At 41.7% G+C, this 23,103-nt stretch overlaps 1 protein-coding gene across 2 annotated transcripts in view; it reads left to right on the top strand.

Moving 5' to 3' along the window:
- Positions 1–23,103, top strand: part of TFEB (transcription factor EB) — a 79,507-nt gene that overhangs the window by 13,543 nt on the left and 42,861 nt on the right. The window lies entirely within an intron of this gene.

Raw genomic sequence — 23,103 nt, 5'->3', positions numbered from 1 at the left:
TGACACTAAGCTACACAGGTTGTTTAATTCATGAAACAATGCAATATGCTCCTGACAGATGATTGGGCCCACCATGGGTTGTTCCCTTCTCCTTCCTTCTTGTTCCTCCTATGAGTATTCCAGGGGATTCCATGATATGTCTTCCCTCTCCTGTTATGATCACAAGCCTTTTGTACTTGCCATGATATTCCCCCACCCTGCCCTTTTACCTGTTTTTCCCCTTGAAATCACAGCTAATGATAGTCCATTCAAAGTGGAAAGACTGTCACTGGTTTGCCACCCCTTGTTATCAGTATCTTTAGGGCAAGGCATTTGTTGACATTAAAAAAAATTTAACATTAATTTCTCCATTATTTCCTATAGGAGAAAGACCGTGGGTGCTGGTCAGGTTAACAAGGGAGAGCAGAACTATATTTGGTTGCGTAACCCCCCCCCCCCCAAAAAAGGGGAGAAAATCACTGTTAGCTAGTTTTATTTCTTTATCTTAAAAATGAATTTGAGGCTTAAATTTGCAATTTCAGTTTCAAACAGCAGATAGATATACAGAATCAATATATGTGCATTGTGTGTGTGTCTCTCTGTATGATTTTCTATTTAACATAATGCAGGCAAATTCAATCAGACCAAGAATCCTGATTATTTTGCCATTTCTACTACTGCCAGCCTCAAACAGCCACTTCATAGTCATATTGTATTGAATGGAGTTGTTTAATAGTATTAGTAAAAATCCTCAATCTGTCCTGAAAGAAGTAAATTACTGTGTGTCTGTTCAGTGCAGCTGATTTATTGATGCAAAATCTATGGCAGAAATCCAGTTCTATACATCATGTATAGTGATGCGTCCATAATACTTAAAACTAAATCAATGACATGCAGTTTCGGAATTTCATAAGTTAAAAAGAGAGAGAGCAGGAGAGCTGAGCAGTAGATTACAATGTCCTCATGTACAATCTAACTGCAGCAATCCACACTCACTCTGTGCTACTAGGATACTACTAGGATAGCTCCCCTTCACTATGAGGAGACTGTGTAAAAAGCATTAGCACCTACAGCACATTTTTGTCCCTCTGCATTAGACTGAATTCAAGGTAGAATTTTAAGAAACGTGAAGTTAGCCTTCAGTGCCAGTAATAACATCACTGCACATAATGCAACAAGAGGCAAGGAGATGTTGGAAGTACAGCTAAGCTAGGAACTGAGTTGGACCAGCTGCTAGGGGTGAGAGTTAGCAAGCTTGAGGCCTCCAGAAGGGTCTTTAAGGTATAGAAGTGACTTTACTGCCAAAAGCAAAGGGGGTTTTTTGAAGATCAAAAGCTTCCCTCTCTTATCAGCAAAATGTGATAAGTCTGCAGCCAAAGGTCAGTTGCAATCTATCACGGTTTGTTTGGTTTTCTGGAACCAACATAGCCGTACCACTGGAAAAAGCTAGATTTAGTGATCAAGTTCATTTTATTGGGTGAGAGAATTGTACCGCTTCCTAAATCAACAACAATCTCATAAGCATCAGGCTTTCCTCCCGTGACAAAGACTGTTGCTTAACTGTTTAGTTTAGGAAGACGTTTGACACAGGATGGGTGAAGCTATTTTTTGGCATTGTGGGTGCTGAAAGGAAGCCCATCCCTGTTGTTCCCCACAGCTGGTGCTGGTTTTCCGGCACAAATGGGAATGGCTGATTAAATATTATTACCTATCGACAGTGGAATTTTTACTGGTTTGGACCATTGTTTGGAGGTAGGATGTGTGTTGTACTTGTCCAACTTTTTTCCGGGGTGACTTTCTCCTTTACTACTATGAATTAGTTTACTTTCCCATGTCGAAAATGGAGTTTCCTGCTGCTTCTTATCCTCTTGCAGTCCTGATTATTCTTTTCATAAGCTAACCATGTTGAAATATAAGCACTTGGACAATTAAGCTCCTACTTAAAAGTTGTCATGCCAAATAGAACCAAGGTCCTAGTTCAGCTTTCAGTTTTGAATAGCTTCCAGCTTGTCACCTCTAGAGTCTACAAGCTGATTTCAACAAGCCCTTTGGTCTTTTGGTATGTATAATATTTAAGAAAAATATAGGTTCAGTATTTGATGGCGTGAACCTTGATGTTTGAAGTTCGTCATAGGTTACAGGATAAAACAACATGATTAGAGTGGTATTTGGTCCTGCTAAGTATAGGTTAACTAAGATTGCATCACACCATGGAGAGAATTTGAATTCAGGTATCCAATGGTTGCTAGTGTTGCTGTAATGACTCGAGGGGTAGCCATGTTAGTCTGCTGACGCAAACAAGTCCTTTAGCCCTTTAAACAAATGTATTATGACATAGCTTTTCATGGACCACAGTGTCATGTGAAATAAAGGCCTCCTGGATCATCTGATGGACTTGCAAAACCAAGTCACTTTCTCAATATTTCACTCTTTTCCTGTCTCAAAAAAAAAAAGGGGGGGGTTGTAAATATTTGGGCTGAAATCTGAGACAAGGCACTTGATTAAGATAACTCTGGTGGCCCTCCAGCCTGACAGCTACATATACCTTAAACTCAAAAAGGCTAAATGTACCAAGCAGCCCTGTGTGTTTCATGCGACATTGTTTCTGTCAACACAGTGCCAGTTGTCATTTGTAAATAAATAGCTGTGAGAGGAGGATATTAAGGCCAGGGTGAAAGCAATTCGTGTTAAGGCCAAGGTAAAGGCAATTGGAGTGGCTGTTGCTGAGGTCTTCTTGGGAAGGCAAGTCACAGTCTGTCCTTTTCGCTTGTTTATTATTGGGTACGAAGGACAGCTGCAGCCCCTGTACATAAGAGAGAGTAATACAACCACAGATATAATTACATGTTGCTAGCCTTCCCAATGGGGAACTGCACATTTATAAATATTCTTCTGCCTAGGACTGTTTGATGCATCTTCTAAGTAACCAAGGAAAGCAAATAGGTAGCCTGCTTTTTCTCCTAAGCAAGTGTTTATATTTAAAAAGAAGTGTTGCACTTAGTATTGCAAAGAAAGCTGCTGTGGATGTAATTGAGTGCATCTACCTTTTTGTATGCAAACCAAAGTTATGATGATTAGTCTGATAATAATGAAACCAATTGTAACAACTTTAATTTTAATATATTGATCTAGTCCTGATATCGATCAGGATTTGTGTGGTTGTGTCAGTTTCTTTCAGTTTTCTTTCCTTGTTAGGAACAACTTGAAGCTTGTAGCCATGACTTCTAAATTTAATATCTTACCCTCATCTGTACTTTCTGTGTAGGAAAAAGCATGCAGCCTTCACCCAAATATATTGTACCAAATAGAAATGTGCATGCCTTTCTTGTCGTGTGCAAGGAAACTGATTTATACTGCAGCACCCCGTGTATGTAAGTATTATGCATACAGCAAAATAGGCATGTTAGATGTTGCATCATGGTCTATTACTGATGCATATGATTTCATTGATAGCAATGCTATCTATGTTGGAACTGTGCTATATTTGAGGTGGCCCTAAGGTCAATGTTTTGCAGTGCAGAAGCAGGAATGCCAGTCTGCCACCAGAATTCTTTAGAAAGAAGACTTTCGATTATAATCCCTCTGGCCTTTTGGTCTCCAAATTGCCTTCTTTACCTTCCCATTTCACTCCCTGCCATAAGTCTCAAGGGGTGATAACATAGAGAGGTTTCACTTTAGAGCAGACAGGATTCACGCATTAGAATTAACATCATATAGGAAAGTTCCTTTTGCAGAGACAGATCTCACTAGCCTAGTATTGTCAGCACTGACTGGTAGCCGCTCCCCATGATTTTGGGCAGAAATTTTCCCAGCCCTACCTGAAGATGCCAGGCATTGAACCTGGAACTTTCTGCATGCAAAACGTGGACTCTGCTACTGCATTGCAGACTTCCCCCAAGGGAGGCAAGGAAACAAAGGATGCCAGGGGAAATTTGCTATCCTCCTTTAAAACAAAAAACAAACAAACAAACAAAAAACCCCACTGTATTTACAGGAGGTGAATGTCAGTTGCTAAATCAGGAATCTTATGCAGAGCAGGAGACACCTAGTCATTTTTTGTGTTATTTGTATCTTGTTTCTTTTGGATTTGTGCTCAGAAGCCACAGTAGATGTTTCACCAGTGAAGGGCTATGATAGTTATTCTCAACTTGATGCATTCTAGATGTGGGCTACAACTCTCATCTCTCTGGTCATTGTGGGAAGTGTAGTCCAGAACATCTGGAGGGCACTAGGTTGGGTTATGGGAATAAGAGTACTGTTCATGGTTTCTCAGAACCATCAATGTCGAAAAGAAAGCTAGGATTGGGGATGGAATAAAATAAACTAGCTATTTCCTGATGGTGTTGCATGATGCAGTCTCTTCCAATAGATAAAAGGTGGCTTTGAAGCCTGGTTGATCATTTATTCTCCCACCCTTGAAGCTGAGGGGGCAGGGGATGAGACGGTTCAAATTGCTGGAAAGTTAGCTCCCGTGACTGCTTGGAATTCTGAAGCAGGGAAGAGGTTAGTGCTGGCCCAATGTACTTCTGCTGCCTGAAATGATGGCTGAGAATTATGGGAGCTGCAGCCCTATATTCTTATGTAGGGCGTACGGGCTGGTCATTTGGTGAAAGCATGATGGGAGATCTGGAATCTTTGATATGAAGCAGCTTTGTTGTTCTAACTTATCAGGAATGTTTAAAGCATGAAGACGGGGTTGTGGGAGGAAAGAGAAATATTAGCTGTGGGCTTCACAACAACTGAAATAATACACATGGCCATGCCATGTGTGCCCACCAAGTTTACCTAATTTAGGGTCCAAAATTAAGTAATTGCACCACAATGTATTTTTTGGAAAACAGATGTTAAGTGATGAATCCAATGAATGGCGGCCGCATGGGTCGGTTGGTGATAGAGCTCTGAAGCCAATCTGGGGCGTGCTTGGCCCTTGCATCTATATGTGCAGCAAAGATTTATTCTCATTCTTAGAAAGATTTCCAAAAAGACAGGAAGATCACTGCTGTAAAAGAATGGGCGCAGGGTAGATGTCTATCTTGTTCAAAGGTCTGCTAGTGTGATTGACAGGGGAGGCTCAAGACTCTAGTATCAGTGGGGCTATCCATGGTGCTGAACTATCCCCCAACTAGTCTCCACCATGGAGCAGTCTGGATAGCTCCTATAAAGCTCAGAGTAAAAGCTGCAGTGGGAGAAGGGCCCCACTGATACAGGTGTCACCAGCCTCCCTGGTGATCAGTTTCGAAGGAACTTTCCAGTAAAAAGGCATGCTTAGACTGTGCTTGGCAGCATCCATTTATTTGCCTAGCTTTTATTCATTAAAGGGTTTGAATTGAAGCTTTTGCCAGCTGTACCAGCATCTGCCAGAAAGGAATCTAGTAATGTCAGATTTTGTGGATTATTGTGGGCTTTGCTGTACATGGTGCTGTGCAATTTGTTGAAGTTGCTGTTAACACAGATACTTCTGCACTCAAACTACCATAAAGTCTGATGGGTTGTCCCAAAAGGACAATTTAAACCCTATGTTTCTGTGTCTAGAAAGCTGATTGTGCTTAATTTGATTTCCCACGGGTACAATCCTATGCATGTTTAGACAGGAACAAGTTCTGTAACACTTTAGTGTTGCATTCTAGCTGAGGCATGCTGGGAGTTAAAGCCCCTTCTTCAGTCTGAATGGGCATAGGATTGTATCCCGAGTATCAGATGTATTTGTGTCCCTAGCCATTCATTTGTTGGTATTTGACCGAGAATGCTTTTTTGAATTAGGGTTTGTGTTGGCATCCTGTAGTGTTTTTAGGAATACTTGAAGGTGTGTGATAGTTATAGTTGCAAAATGTCCATTTTATTTCCAACATGTCCCTTGCCCCATGCCATTCTGGGGAAGGACATGGGGTGGGGGGGGAATGCGGGTGTCCCAGCCCTCATTTAGTTTCTGATTTTCTTTTGCTTTTGGGGTGTTTTTTTTTTTTAAGTTTAAAAATTGCTTTATCTTGTAGTATAAACATTGAAAAGTGGTGGAAAGTAAGGAGAGGAAATCAGTTATCCTAGTCAAGCAGGAACTGAGTGGTTAAAGTGCAATTTGAATATTATGCACCAGGATTACAGCTCTTATAATGGACAGGAAGCTATCAAACAAGCAGTAGCTGCAAAATGGAACCTGCTAATTCAAAGCACATTAGCCCTGCCAAAGACAATAGACTCCAGTCCCAGAATCCTCTCGTTTTAGTAAGCAAGCATGTGGTCCACACAGGGCTCAAGGTGGTTGTGGTAACAAAACCTCTGGCCACCACAGCCAGTGGTGAAGGGAACGGCAATCCAGCAATCCCAGGAAAGCCATACATTTCCCATTCCAGGTCCTGAAGAATGTTCTAGGGCAAGGCAAAGAGGGGAGCACCCTATGCAGTTAGCAGCAGCAACCTGGTGTGCTGTTTCTGTTCAGGTGCTGCAGCCTCTGTCTGGCTCCCACAATCTTTCTCTCCAGTAGTCAACAACATTCTCTTCTGGCACAAGGGAAAGGGCATGGCTGTAAGAAAGGCAGAAGGAGATCTCTGACTGCCACAACCTGCTGCCTGCAGCAAAAAACCCCCATAAAAATCCATGTTCTTGGAATCAGATCTCATTGTGACTAAGAGAAATACTTACATGCATCGCTTATTTAAACAAAATTAAAAGAGGTGTGTGCCTGTGTTTGTGCAAGAGCAATTTTCATCTGAACGAAGAATGCACAAGAAGAGTAACTTTTACCCTTCCCTTTCCAGTCATAATCTTAGCAAAGGTACTACCATGTGTGCTGCTGTTCCCCTTGGCAGAGTCGCTCCAACTCTTCTTGGCTGGTGGCAGTAATGAGTGCCTGCTGTTTGGTGGGCTCAAGCATTGCACCCCTTAGCAAACACATGTGTTTGGGAAATCAAGAAAAGGGAAAAAAACGCTGATTCAGTTAGATTTTCATCTGGTAGTGAAGGTATATGCATTTTCTTTTTTCTTTTTAATAAATTTTATTAAAATTTTTAAACTAACACTAAAAACATCAATCATCAAATACATCAGACGTACTGGGTCAGCCCCCAATTCATTTTTTTAACATTCCATAGTCATATTCAAATTTATGCAAAGTCCCATTTCTCTAGCCAATAATAAAAAGAGTTCCAAGTTTGGTAGAAATATGTATCTTCTTTCTCCTTCAGAGATAAAGTCAGTCTGTCCATTTCTGCGCAGTCCAAAATCTTTTTAAGATCAGAATGTATATGCATTTTCAAGAGGTGCTCTGAAAAGGTGAGATTTTTCCCCCTAGGAAGATGATTAATGGGTGACAGACAAATCAGGAATATTGGAGTACAAAGGAATGTGAATACTGCTGGCTGTACAGTTTTAAGCATGACCACTAAGTGGAAATTATGCTGAATTTTTTGGCATGTATGCATACAATTCTGGCAACTGACCTAGAGGTCAAACTCTGCGGTTAGGCCAGGTTGTTTTGCTCGACTGGCAATCCTAAATGGAGAATATCACATTGAACCCTTTTTAATGCGCCAAAGTTCTATGGCAGACATTCCAGATGCTGACTGAAAAGCACTGGGCCACCTTTTCACTTTTCCTGTCTCATGTTAACAGCATTTATTAGAGTTATATCCCAGATAAAAGCTATTCATAATCTGAGTTTTGGCTGTAGTTACTTCTAAAAATTCATGTGTGTATGTGTTGGAGCAAGGGCAAAAAACCTTCAAGAGATCTGTGTCCTAGGTAATAGCAAAGTGTCTGAAGAACTTGATAGCATTAACATGTGCAACAGTCAGCTTCAATGGGGAAACTGCTTAACTGGGTCCTTCTACTTGACAGTGGTGGCAGGGGGAAGTGTGTTATCTTTCAGGATCTGCCACCTACCCAGAGTGTTCAAGTTTTCACTGTACTACATTTCTGAGCTGCTTCTTACTGTGGTATTTCAGGCATGGAAGGGAAAGCATTTGGCCTGTGACCCAACTGCTTGTTAACAACACAACAGCCTGTGTTGTTGAAATGCTGGTGCTAAAACAGTCTAGTGATTCACTTGTTCGTTGGCCTTATCATAGAACCTCTGCTCTGTTTTGCAACATTTCTCCGATCTACAGGAGCTGAAGAGCTGCTGCACTGGCTCTTGATGAGCTGCTTCTCCTTTTTGAGGTTTGTGTCTGTCACAAAGAACAGAGACCTGGAACATCACCTCTGTGGGCTGCCTTTTCTAGCCTTTGTCTTCTGCCCACCACCAAGTGGGAGCTGGGTTTCACAGTGTGCCACTGGCCTTATAAAGTCAAAGATATCTTTAAAAGAAATGCTGTCTGGCACAGTTTTTCCTGCTCCATAGGCTAGCCAGGTTGTTTTCAGAAAGGGTTCTGGGGAAACCCTAGGAAGATCAGCAAGAGTCTGTGGAAGGTCGCTTTTCTGCCAGAAGCCAATGTCTTCTGCAAGGCAAGTCACAAGACAATTTTGAGGGTGCTTTTAAATGCAATCTTGGTTCATGTAGGACAACAGTGATGCCCACCAGACATGGGCAGCATCTACCATGAATTTAATGTTGATTCTAGAACATCCATGTGAATGTGGAAAATTTCTGAGAAAAAATTAAAAATAACTGTATTTTTCCAATTTCAGAGCGAGTAGCTGTTTGAAATCCACTATTTCACAGCAAGAGTGTAGTTGCTCTTTACATTAGTCAGTTTAAATACTTAAAAACAACAGTACATTACAAAGTTCTTCCAAGACTACCTTTCAACCTAAGATATATATCGTGCACTCATGATTCCTCACTCATAATAGTTTGCAGGTACTGTGTCAGCATTGTTATCCTCCAGGGTCTCTCTATTATCTGCAACCATTTCTATGGCTTTTTAAATGTCAAGGAAAATCTGGTATTATCCGAATGGCAACATGAAACTGTCATGGACTGTCCGTTTCTGCTATATCACAGCACCACCTAGTGGTTGTGTGATGGAACATATAGAAAGGCAGAGAAAGGAAAACCTTGACCCCACCCCCTCAAATGTATAAAGGACCTAAACGTAAATTCTCAGTAAAGTGGTGGGTTAAAATCCTCCTATGAAAAAGCTCTGTAACCTTTCATAATCATAGACTTCAGGGTTATATGCTCGAAGTTAGCCTACACTCATCACTGTTGCCCAGTAGGGTGGCCATTTACAAAAAAGAAAAGGGGAAGTGCATTATCAAGAAAAGAGAAAAGAGAATACCTGTTTCATCAAATGTGCATATGTTATAAATACAAATTTAGAAATGTTTATAATTTTTATGCAAAACAATGTATCTTAAGTTACTGTGAAAGCTGTGATCAGGGTGACTTCTTCATCTGGCTGTTCAGAATGCTGTTCCTGGGCAACTGTTTTTTTTTTTTAATTTTATTAAATTTTTTAAAACTAATACTAAAAACATCAGTCATTACATACATCAGATTTACTGGGTCGACACCCTACTACATATTTTTAACCTTCTATAGTCATATTTAAATCAGTTTATAATAACTTGAAAACATCTCTAAATTTACGCCAAATCCTGTTTCTTCAGCCAATAAAAAAAATAAGTTCCAAATTTGATAGATGTCACTATATTCTTTCTCCTTCATCAGTAAGAATAGTCCATCCATTTCTTACAAAGTCCTGTTTCTCTTAACCAATATTAAAGGAAAGAATCTCCAAGTTGGTTGTAAATCAGTATCTTCTTTCTTCTTCAGTGATAAATTCAGTCTAAACATCTCTACACAATTCAGAATCTTTTCATTTTTCTAATATTAAACAAATAAATTCCTCACTACCACAATTACAAATAAAATCAAAAATATCCATTTAACATCTTTAAAGGCATCTTAGCTAGTGGTGACTAATACCTATAATATCTTTTAAAAACAAACTTTCTTTAAGCAAAGTTACTAATGTTTTCTTATTTTTACTCTATGTCATAAAAAATACCTAATTTGTGTTCACCTATCCAACATCTACTTAGCCTCTTTACGATATCTTAACGAATCTGTTTGACAACTATTACCTATAATATCTTTTAAACAAGCTCTCTTTAAGCTAAGTTACTAATGTTTCATCAAGCTTAAACATCATTTAGTCAGATACAATTAACTCCTTCTAAGAGCTCAAGTCTTTACCATCTTTAACATATCTCACTTATGTCCACCCCTTTTGTCATCAGCAATAGTAGCTTAGCCTTTCCATATCACATATAAATATGCCGACCTGCTTAAATCACTCCTTTTTTAAAGAAATAAAAAAAACTCTCTTATTTTTTCTTTACACCTCTGCCGAATCTTTCTTCTTGCTTCATTTTAAATCGTTGAAATGTCTGTAATGAGTCAGTATACGTCTTCAACTGAAGTGCCTGCAGCCCAATAAACCAAGCTCCTTCTATTGATAGCCATATAAACCTAAACTCTCTTAAATATTTAACTGTCTTCTCTTTTTCCTTCTCCTTCTGCAACATGACAAGTAGGTCTGGGCAACTGTTTTTATACTTCTCTGTTTAAGCTGGACTTGGACTAGTTCACCCCTCAATTTGCTGTTTGCAATCGTCTGAAAAAGAACACATCTTGCTGCCTATTTGTATTCTTCTCTCTCTGGGCCTAATTGATGCATGTACTCAGAGGGAAATAATAAAGCAAAGATGCTACTCCTTTTCCTTGCTTTTGTCACTCCCAGAGATGAGGCAAGTGGATGGGCAGTGGCAAGAAGTAGCAGCAGGGGCCAAGGAATGCAGGTTTGGCATTGAGCCTTTTCCTAGGGTGAGATCTTTAGCATATGCCCGACAATGCCAAGCCCTGCAGTTGGTGAGGTGGGCAGAGAGCTCTCACAGACAGGAAGACCCCAGCCCTCTTTATCCCTTGGATACTTACAGCTGAATCGTTGTAAACTGACTTCTCAGAGCCGAGGTGGAAGTCTCAATAAAACCCTTCTTGCAGTAATTCTAGTGATTAGCTATAAGTTTTTACAGTCCCAATAAAGATCCACAGTTAAGAGATTATAACCAAGTTGCTTCAGCAGAGTTAGCTCATGAACATCACAGCAAAAGAGCTGGCTAGGATCAGCACACAGAATAAGACCCAAGGAGTTAAAGCAGCAGATTTTTCAGATTACCAGTGTGTTGTTGCAAGCAAAGTCTACTGCTAGTTGCTTTGACTTCAAATGACTTTCAGTCCTGTCAGGAAGCTGGGCTTTCTGGGACTTGCTGCACCTTATTGCTTGCCTCTGAGCAGCCCTCTTTAGTTGACAACACACCAAAGGAGATACCCCCAATGCACCCTTCCCTGCAGGAACCTGCTGCTGCCCTGGTTAAGAAGCAGGAGTCTCCATCAAGGCTTCCCAGGCTGTGTTGCTGTCCTGAAACTTGTCCCCTCCCCAAGTCCTCAGCCAGCAGGAGTCCTGGCAGAGCTAGTCACACAGCAGGAACAATCTTATGGCCCCTACAGTGTAGGTAGGACAGTCTGGATTTCTAGTTGTAAGGATAGAGACAGAGTTCCAACCCCCTCCATTGCCCGCTCACAGCCCTTGTAAGAAAAAACATGCCTGCTGCTCTCTGGGGTTGGAAACATGACTTCCAAGAGGGGTAAACGGAAGCACTTCCAAAGGCAGAGAGGGAACTGGAGAGGCCAGGATGTGAGATGCCCTAGCTTGACAGGCAGAACAGCCCGTATAGCCTCAAACCAGAGTGGAATGGTGTGGTGGCAACAGTTGCCTCCATCATTATGACTCTTTTTAAACAGCATTTTTCATGGAAAGGGAATGGTGTGTGATATAAACTGTGAGTTTTTCTTCATATGTCATTACAGACTGGAAGGTTTGTAGAATAATACATTACTGGTGTACTGCTGGTCCATCCTTGAAGCAATGCAGCAGTCTCCCCCCCCCCAAAAAAAAACCCCCCCTGGTTTCCTCCAGTTTTTTGGACTTCATTTCCTAGCATCCTTGACCATTGGCCATGATGACAGGAGCTGATGGGAATTAAAGTAAAACAAAAACAGAACTTGGAAAGCACAGGGTTGGGTAAGACTGCAATGCACTGTTAATCGCATGGTAATAGTCTAATGCTGGGAACAATAGATGGCAAAAGAAGAAGGGGACGGCAGAGAATGAGGTGGTTGGATGGAGTCACTGAAGCAGTTGGTGTGAGCTTAGGTGGACTCCGGGGGATGGTGGAGGACAGGAAGGCCTGGAGGAAGGTTGTCCATGGGGTCGCGATGGGTCGGACATGACTTCACAACTTACAACAACAACAATATAGAGAAACCTGTTAATTGGTCATTGGTTGTCTGAAGGTAAAGTTGATCTGCAAAGAGCACCACCAAAACCAAAGAAAGATAACAGAACTGGGACTTGACCGGCTTCAGTTGTTCTGTCCCTCGGACAGCAGAGGACCAGGACCCCAATGGCTGGACAGTTTTTTGTTTGACTTGCTAATGGTCCCTAGAAGAACATAGCCAGTTCTGCAGTGGCAAGTGCTGAGCAGCATAGGCAGTGAGAGCACTGCATGCTATGCTTTGGAATAGTCTTGTATATTTGTTAAACACTAAATAAGAGGCAGACTGGATTATTTCTGCAATTCAAAGTTTAGCTAAAGAAATTATAGTATAGCTCCAATAGTGCCTCCAAGGACTAGGCAATCCAGTGACCTCCAGATGTTTTGGACTATATCCCCTGTATTCTTTGGCCATTGGCTATGCTGGCTGAGGCAGGTGCGTGTTGTTGTTTATTTATTAAATTTACAAACCACTCCAACAGTTGGTTATAGGACTCTGAAACCAGCTGCAGCTGAAACCATCTGGCCAACTCAAGGTTGCCCACCCCAGGGAAGGTCCTATTTTGCCACTTTTAAGAATGTAAGCCTGAAAATCTATAGCTAGCAAGCTTTTTTCTGATGTTCAAGGAGAAATACAAAACATGGAAGACTACTGCTTATAGGTGTGTGCAACTGGATTGCCCCCTCTCCTCATTTCTGGAACACCATTGCAAAAGTTCCCAATATACATACCACCAACACTGCCACCATCACACACACACAGAAACAGCCCTTTCTTGTCTTCAGGCACTTCCTCATCCTAAACTCATGTAGTTAAGAAAGAGGCATGCAGAATCTATTGCTGGGAGATGGTCTTATCAACATTTTTTTAGTTTATTTTTGTTTTGGGAGAGCAGGGGGAGATAAGTGCCATTAAGCATCTGGATCTTCCTTAGCACTTTTCTAGATCGAGGCTTTCACAGTCTGTTCTGTATTCTAGGGCAGAGACTCTGTATTTTAGGGGCCCCTGTTATTTTGGTATCAAAGCACATCATGGTCTTGTCAGTAGTATTTATTAGAATCGGATTGTAGAATAGGTTTTGCAAACCTCTCAGAATGCTTTGACTATTGGCCAATATAACAGGTAATAAATAAAGGGATAGTACTGACACCTTTCTGCAGTGGATATTTCTTTGTACCCTTGTTTTAATCTGGAGGAACCATTACATGCTATTACAGAGCTATGAACAGATGTGTGAGTTAAGTCTTGCCTTGGTTCCAGAGGCAAGTAGAGTTCCTGCAACATCTTCCTTTTCAGAGACTGATGCCCAGTTCCTCTTCATATACAAGAATGACAAGTGGATGCAATGTAACATGCAAAGTAGATCTTATGCCGGCCCAGGTGACACATAGCACAAAACCATGTGGTTTGTAGGAATCTGACTTGCCCCTGCGCCACACCTATACCTGCAAACCAAGGTTTGCTAGCCAGCTGCAAACCACACATAGCAGCCATGGTTTGCTATTAGTTTACAAACCCTGCCTTGTTTGAAATCATGATTTACCATCTGGGTTCAGACATCACAACATTTTGCCCCTGACTTGTTTGCACTTCTGTCTGTCCAAAGGGGTCTATCATGAGCAGCCTGGAAACAAAACTGCTCTGAAGGGTGGCATAACGGGCAGGAAGGGAGCAAACCAGAGATAGTGAAAACAAGCTAAGATTTATTTGTTTATTTGTGAGATGATCCATTGTGTAAGCAACAAACCAGGCTAATACCATGGCTTAGTGTCATGTGCTAATACAGCTGCTGAGTTGTCCTGTTTCAGGCAAATTGTTTTGGACATTTTTCTAGTGATCCATTCTCTGCAGGCATGGTAACTGGAAATTCAAGTTTCTTTCTTCAAAGATAACTTGTTTTAGGACTCATTTTTCATGGTCACAGGGTAAATTCACCTTTTAAAACATTTTCTCACAGCCTGCTTTACATGGAGAGTATTTCTTATGAAAGCTACCCTATTTGGCAACAGGTAATACTTACTATGTTAAGTAGCATAGTAACTTGGTAAAATATCAAGTGTTGATGGGTTGATTGACCCATTAAACATTTTATTAATGAAATTGATTGTGGGTGGTGGGGAGACAAAATAGATGCAAGGTGACTTTTCCAAGAAACTGTAGTCACAACGTTGTGTGTCTGGCCTACAAAGTGCCAAACATCTTCTGTACAGTTTTCTTTCCAGCAGTCTCTGCAATAGCTTTCCAGGCCATGTAGAGCCCTTATGTAATATAGCTTGCTGTGCATAATTGTGCACCTGTCCTAGTCATAAATTGGAGCAGAAGGAATAGAACTGGTCCCAATTTCTTTCCCAGCTCCTGCCTATGAGGTCGGCCTAAGCACATTGGTGAACACCAGCCTGCTATGACTAAATCCTGAGCACAGGAATACTTTTCTTGTGATGCAGGCTTCAGCCAGACCTGCCAAGGTCTGAAAATAGCTTGAGCATCACCAGCAATCTACTTGGCACCTTGCCTCGGTAAGGGTTAACAAGATACGTATTACTTTACATTTCTTCCCTTAAGAAGGGCCATAGAAAACCTCACTATTCCAGGTCTTTGGGTCATAGGCATACTTGAGGGTGGTAAGGGGGTCCTTGCCTGGCCTTTCCTTACAGCCAGTACAATATTAACCGGAGGTTTCTTGGCTTTTTTTTAAAACATATGCATTGGGGTTGCAGCAGACAAAACCTCCTCCAAGCAGAATCCTGCTGTTCTTAACTGAGCAGAGAATATATGGAAAGATGTTTGCACTTTATGTGTGATTTGTTCAATTCACAACCATTTTTCTTGCATTTACAGCATACATATTTTAAAAAACCCTCCTTTTAAAGTAAGTAGGTAAACAATTGGCTCCCTGTAGTTGCTTGTTTGTGCTTGGCAATGGTCCATGTTAATGGCGGCCCTCTTTGCCCCAATCGGAGTCAGCCATTTCAGGGGATGCCTTCTTGCACAGAGCTGTGTTCTGTGTTTAGTAACTGAAGCCTTCTGTGTTCTTCACAGCTATTTCAAGCCTCTGATAAGTGAAGAACTAAAGATAGGCTCTTCAGCTGGCCCTAGGAACATGTCACAGCAGGAGGACTGCCTTGGGTACTCTCTGAATACCAAACACAAAGGAGAAAATGTGAAATGCGGCTACTGGCCTCCAAGAGAGGGAATGTGCTGTGCTTCTGCCAGCTGGGCAAACCTCCTGACACAAGAGCCTTGTTGGTCCCTTATCTTGGCCGGGAATTGCAGCAGGCTCCCTAGTGTTGTTGGTTGTGAGTATGAGGCTCCAGGCACCATGTGTTGTTGGTGCCAGGATTCTCTTGTCTCTTGCTTTTCAGAATGCCCCTGAATGTGAGACTTCTGGTATCAGCGATTCAGTGTATATTTCTGTGGACTGTACCAGACACTGATGATTCTGCAAGGGTGACGGTCTGGGGCTGTGTGCCTATAAGAAGCCTCTCCTGCTTTATTGCATTTTGTACCATACATGTGTTGCATGGTACGAGTTTTTGATGCAAACAAGTTAATTATACTTAATATTCTGTAGTACACCTCTGATCAGGCATCAAGAGCAGGCATGGTGGGGCACCTGCTGAGGCCCGCACCCCACAGAGAAACTGCCTTGGTGTTGCTCCTCCTCCTCCTCCTCCTCACTATTGTCTCCTGCGTGTTTCCCTGCCCGTGGCAGTGTGGAGGAGCAACAAGAGTTGCAGTGGCTGGCTGGCTTCCTGGCTCTCTGCCTGCTTAGCAAGCAAGTAGGAGCAACAAGGAGTGCAAGAAAGAGGAGGAGGAGTGGTAGCAGGTAGACACAGTGGGAGTAAGAGAGCCAGTGTGGCGTAGTGGTGAAGAGCCTGGGACTGGGACTCAGGCGATCTGGGTTCTGGTCCCCGCTCAGCCATGGAGTCAACTGGGTGACTTTGGGCCAGTCACAGACTCTCAGCCCAACCTACCTCAGAGGGCTGTTGTTGTGGGGATAAGATGGAGGAGGAGAGATGATGTAAGCTGCCTTGAGCCCTTTGTAGGAAAAAGGCAGGATATAAATCAATCAATAAATGAGAACATGGACTCCTGACTCATTGTCCAGGGCTCTGAAAAACCTACACTTGGCACTACACTTTTGTGGACCATTATCCTACTTGATTGGTGGGTTGAGACAGGCCTACACTGTAAACTGCCAGACATGGTTGGAGTTGGTGTGGAGAAACATAAAGATCTGTGCAGTCACCCACTGCAGATCATCAGGCTGAAATGCTTCCATGCAGTTTGGATTTTCAGTAGCCCTCATTGGCTAATTGCATGTACCCAGCATTAATGTCCTATGTCCTTTCCCACAAGCGGGAGATCTTTTAAACAACAAAGCACACCATTTCAGTATTCTCATAGTTAGGAATGGAGGAGTAATTTGTTTGGTTTGAATTTTTATAGCAATGCACAATTTGCAACGCCCAAATCTATACACAGACTGGAACACATTTATACACGGAAATCTGTACTTTTTCAGTGCTGCAATTTTCAGCTCAAAAGGTACATGATACAAAATCCATAAATTAAAGGAAAATGTGCACAGTAGGGTGTTATATTTGGGTAAACTCACTAACAAAGAAATCTGCATTCTAGGAAAGTGCAAATTTTCATCTGAATGTTTGTTGGCAGAACTTCCAGGATGCAATGCAAGAAAGGGCCAAAATGAACTAACAATTTGGCAAATCAGAAACTGAGTGAAACCAAAATTTGCATATTCATAATTAGTATCAACCTGCATAGACCTGCCTGGCTGAGTTCTTGGGATTCAGATGCTATATCAATAGAGATCAAGTTCATCCCTATGACTGGCAACTTTTGCTTGGTTCTTGTTTGTATTTTGCTAGTACTGGGCATCACATATTAGTTAATTTGAATTCACTTGTAACAATCAGCAACATTGTCTAAAATCTGAGGTAGAACAGCAAAACTTTACTTTCCATGTTTCTGTTTCTACCCTTTATGTGTTCTTATTTATATTCCCTGTTGACCTGCTTCCCTTAGGGCCATGGGAGGGAAAGATGTGCGTGAGCTATAGCTATATAGCTGAAAAAACTATATAAAAGTTTTGGCTAGCTGAAAAAAGTATAACTTTATATCTCAAGTTTATAGTCTGACTTGTTTTTTAATGTTAATTTGCAGTAAAAGCCATATAAATCCTTTAAATAAGTAACTATATAGCTGGTACGTTATAAGAACACAACAAGAGCTGCCCAGGATCAGTCCAGGGGCCCATTTGGTCCATCATTCTGTTCACACAATGGCCTACCAGTTGTTCACAGGATCCCACAAGCAGGACATGGGTGTAACAGCACCCTCTTACCCAAGTTCCCCAGCAGCTGGTGCACATAGACTCACTGCCTTTGAAACTGGAGGTACATCGCACATCGCCATCAGGACTAGTACCTTCTCCATTCCTCTTTTAAAACCATCCATATTATGCTGTATGAAGAAGTACTTCTTTCATCTCTCCTAAATCTCCAGGCAATCAGCCTCCTGGGATAAACCTGGGTTCTAATATTATGGGAGATGGAGAAAAAGTCTTCCTCCACACTTTCTCCACCCCATACAGAATTCCTAGCTTTTTTGGTAAACTAAACAATCTCAGCTGTTGTTACCTTTTCTTACAGGGGAGTTGGTAATTCCTTGATCATTTAGTTGCCCTTTTCTGACCTTTTTTCCAACTCTATAATATCCTTTTTTAGGTGCAGTGATTAGGACTACATTCCGTTTTCTAAGCGTGATCACAGGATAGAGTTGTATAAGGACAGTATGATATTAGCAGTTTTATCTTCAGTGCCTTTCCTAATTATGCCAAACTTGGAGTTTGCCTTTTTCCCAGCAGCTGTCAGTGCTGGGGGCTCAAGTTGAGCGACTTGCTCCCCAGTCCAACTCGAGTCAAATCAGCGACTTGACTCGGAAGGAATGAGCGAGTGACGACTCAACTCGAGATTTCTACAGTTTTTAAAACCAAGTCGCCCCAGGGCTTACCATGTGACAGAATATCCTGGAAGGCAGCACGAATGCAACAGATGTGGAGGGAGGGAGGGAGGGAGGGAGGGAGGGAGTTTCAACGGGGTGGGGGCAGGTTGGGGATTTTGTTTGTTTGTTTGAATAAATTGTGGTTGAAGTAAAGGACTTCAGTGTTTCACTGAGAAGTGCACATGGGAACATCAGGGGATGGTTTACAGCTCTCCCACCTCCCACACACCCCCCACCACTGCCTCCCTTGTTCCTGTTAAGGTTGGCTTTGAGACTTGTGAAGGGACTTGAGAAGGGGCTCGAAAATTTCTTGCAGTGACTTGAGTCTCGACTTGGACTAAAAAGTAAAGACTTGAGACTTGACTCGAGACTTGCGGTAAAGGACTTGAACGCATCACTGGCAATTGCATGCTGGGTTGACATTTTCACCCAGCTGTCCAGTGCAACCCCAAGATCTTGTTCTTAGTTAACACTATTTAAAATCCATTCTGCTTATACATGAAATTGGGATTTTTTAAACCCCAAAGTGCATTATTTTATGCTTATTTACACTGAACTGTATTTGCCATTTTGACACCCAAGCATCCTCATTTTGGGGTATTCTCGTTTTCAAAGTCAGGAACTTGTCAGGTTCTTTTTCAATGGGGAACTGGGAAAGACATATTTATTACTATAGAAGGCACTTATTATGTCTAGGGGACATTCCTGTAAAATAAAAGTCATGTGGCTATTTTCTTTATTGTATGGTAGTAGCTGAAGTTTCCCCATATACGGGCGTATTAATAAGAGAATGCTGTGTTTCAAGCAGTGAAAGAACTCACATATTATAAACACATTCTCTTGGACCTCTGCTGGTCATGGTGCTTAGCCTTGAATGGGTGTCCTCCTTACATTCAATTTTCATTTGCAAGTCTGAATGGATAAGAAAAGTAATAGAGCACTCCGAGGATGCTGTAAGCATAAGCACAGCAAGAGGGATTGCTTCCTTTACTCTAGGCCAGTGGTTCTCCACCTGTGGTCCATGGAGCCCTGGAGGGTCGCGATGTTGTCACAGGGGCTCTGCCAAGGCTTGAAGAAATGGTATGGTTTTTTGCAGTTAAATATGAATGAACAAATGAGTGAATGAATGAGTGGTAATTATATGAACATAATATATTCGCTTTTCCCCAACAGTTTGTCTTAAGTGAAATAAAACTTGTAAAATTACATTCATATCATTTTCTAGCTTTCATTTTCATGTGACTTTTGTTGTATTAGTGGTTCCATGTGGTTGTAGTTTCGGCGGTAGTATGGTTGGTGGGACCCACTTTAATGAGGCAGTTTTTCTCTTAAAGACATTTTCTTAACACAACAGCCCTCTTTAGGGCCACAATAGGGCTGAAGTCTGTTCCTCCAAGTGGTGGCCCCAGACCTGTAAACAAAAATATACAGTCACTGAACACAGAGAAACAAGGGAGGAGTCAGAAGACTTGTAAAAGCGTTTCAAATTTTAATGTAAAAATTGGGATCAACTTCAGAATTAGCGTGTCAAAATACCATAAAATGGGCCATTTGCGCAAAAGGAGTGTTGATACTACTATTTGAAATTCATTTAAAGATATTATAATAGGAGTGCGTGCTTTAACGGATTAACTTATTTCCCCTTTTCTCCATATTTGAAGGCCCTTTGTGAGAAAATTGAAATAACTATTTGATGTACTCTAGTGCTTTAAATCTTAAGTTGTGGTGGTCCATGGCCACAAAAGTTATTTAAAAGGAGGCCCGTGGTGAAGGAAAGGTTGAGAACCACTGCTCTAGGCCATATGACTTGCAATTGTTGTCCTTGAGCCCATTAAGCTGCATGTTCTGCACCAATGGGAGGAAAGTACTATACTTTGAAGTGTGGTCCTTTTATTGAATTCTTAGAGGCCTGTTTGCACTTGGAAGGGGCCTCTTCAGTCAAGGTCATCAAGGCTTATAAACATAAGATGGGCACATGACACATTTGTGTCAGGGGCATGATCAAACTCCAGAATGGCGAGCTAGAGATCACCTGTGCAGATATCCCACCAAAGGCTCAGCTGACCCATTCAGTTTCAGTATGCAATCCTAAATTTATATCACTGGGATATCTTTTGGTTCGCATGACATGCTATGCCACTGGGGCTACAAAGCTGGCTACAGTAGCTCAGCATGTTGTCTGAACCTGGCCCATTTCCCAACAGGGAGACTTGTTTGTGTCCATTAAGCCACTCCAGCAAGCCACGGCTTACTGTAGGGTTTGCTTAACCCTTCATGGCTTAATGTCTGGTGCAAACCCCTAAACCTCCTCCAAAGCCCATGGTTTGACTGATACCTTGCCCTCCTTTGTGGCAGCTGTCCCATCATCTGTTGCCTCTACCTTTGAAGCAGTTGATTTCTTACTACTTCGACTTTGGTTGGAACTCATTTTCTACTCTGAAGTAGTTCTTAAGACTCAATTTTCTCAAACCAGTAGCAACTGTAGACTCCAGTGTGAACTATGTTATAATTCAAAAGTGAGTGCCTTAGTGCTACTTTATGTGAATTTTTTTGTGAGCATGAATGCATTTTAAATGTCTTGTTTATGTATTATACACATGTAGCTGAGGAACAATATGAATTTGTTGATAAAGGTGACAAATAACATATTATTACTACTTTGTTCTATTTCTATGCTACCCAACACCCAAAGCTCTCTGGATGGTTCACAAACATTGCAGATGATGTTGAAGATGTAAAAACATTAAGATACAAAATGTAAAACCATTTAAGCTAAAAACAATTGCAATAAAATACTGGACCCTTATAAATCATCCAACATTTGATACTTTCATATGCTAGCAAATGTCTGGGCGCAAAGGGCAGTTTAAACCTGATGCCCAAAAGATGCCAGTGTTACTTGGCAGACCTTAGTGGGGAGAGTATTCTACAAGTGAGGAGTTACCACCAGGAAAGCCCTCTCTTGTTGTCATCCTCTGATCCTCCATCTGAGGAGAAGCTCCAAGGAAAGTCTTATTGTCAACCACAGTGTGTGGGTAGGTTTATATTGAGAGAGGCACTCCATCAGGTCTTGCAATTCTGAGCCATATAAGGCTTGAAACCATCATCTTAAATAGGGCTCCAAAATGTACAGGTAGCATCACTATCATCAGTAACAAGAGGTGCAACAGCAAACATTTGAAATGAAAGTCATGGCTCAATTTCTTTGTACCATGACTTACATGAATGCACAGTACATCTGTTTTGTAGTTTTCCCACAAAGCACACCAAGTCTGCTATGAGGCTGTGCTCATTTGTACACACGAAATTGGTAAATACCACACTAGAAGGCACTTTTCAACAAGGTTCTATTTTGTATTTTTCTGGGATTAACACTGGCAATCCCTAGCCCTCCTAGTGAATTTGGGTTTTCATTCTTTACTACCAAGATCACCTCATTTATGTGTAGCTGTTGTACATATGGAATGGGTAACCTTGCTTTGCTAAGCATAGAGAAGAATGTGTCGTAGTTGGCCAGGACACTACTAAATACAGGCTCATTTAGGTCTGTGGGAAGACTGCAGCAGAAAATACTGGAAATTGCAGAGGGAGAGAAAGAACAAGAGAGCGGGAGAGCATTCTAGTGGGGCTGTGTACCTGACTCAAGCTTTGGACTGTGTCTCACTGTGGGTCTTTTGAGTGGGAGAAAGAATCACAAGAGAATTGTGAGGAGCTCAGCTTACATTCTAAAAGAAAGAATTCTCTGCATTCAGAGGGCAAACATGAAAACGTAATTTCAGTATGTACCTTGAATGTTTCTCAGTTACCGTTATAAAGGTGAAGGAGAAGCTTCTGGTGATCTGGGATAAAGAGACCATGCAACTAATCTGCCTGTTTCTGTTGCACAGCTGCAGAGGCTATGAGTTACTGAAGTGGAACAGACAAATTCAGAGAGCCCAACTTTAACAAAAGAGAGAGAAAGCAGAATCCTGCTCTCCATTGAAAGCATTTTTCACAGCTACAGGCAACACTTGAAAGCAGTGGCTGAGTTTTAGGCTTTAGAACTCTTCTACTCTTTCCTGGAGGCATGTGCAACCAAGCTGGAGCTGTAACACAAATCTATGGGGAGAAGGGAATCTGGCTTTGTCCTCTGGGGGTTTGGAAACCCCATGGAAGAAGAAATAGAGACTTGATTAGCAATTCTCAAGTTGCAGTGCTCAGGCTGTTGTTATTCTAGCCTTATGTCACACTAAGAGAATGAACTAAGCAGCCCTGCAGTTTTGCAACTTCCTCCCTCCACTGCTGCTGAGCACTAAATTTAAAAAAGCAGTCCTAAAAAATGAGGAAATGCAGGGTCCTGTGTGAGAACTGGAGAAAAAAAAGGCTGTTTGGTGAAGAAGTAATGTCGCTGGTCACCCACTTCTTCGGAAGCTGCAAAATCCCCCTTCTCTGCTTTCTGGCTCTTCAGGTACTAAGGTAACAAATGGTTAATGAGTGTGTTGATTGCCCGCAGTTTGGGTTAGGGATCAGTCGGACATGGCACTGTCCTTGCTTTGCCATTGACGAGTTTGATGGAGCATGAGAGAATTGTGTGAGTGTGTTTTCTTTGGTCTGTTTAAATGAAATGCTAGTGTTCTTGTGTTCTTTGCAAGAGAGGTAGTGTTTGCACAGTTGTTGGAGCTGTGTGGAATACACTAGACAACTCTCTCCTCCCTTGAAAGTAATGGAGGTAAGAAAATCCATGCAAATTAAAGTATCCTAAAATAGTTCTGTCTGACAACCCATGAGAAACTAGTTCTGCAGTATACTGCTTTTAACTGCATCTTGATAAAGAGGAGATGAGA

This window comes from Varanus komodoensis, unplaced genomic scaffold (assembly GCF_004798865.1).
Source record: "Varanus komodoensis strain SLA01 unplaced genomic scaffold, ASM479886v1 scaffold1, whole genome shotgun sequence".
Lineage (NCBI taxonomy): Eukaryota > Metazoa > Chordata > Lepidosauria > Squamata > Varanidae > Varanus > Varanus komodoensis.
This window is presented reverse-complemented; position numbering and strand designations above follow the sequence as displayed.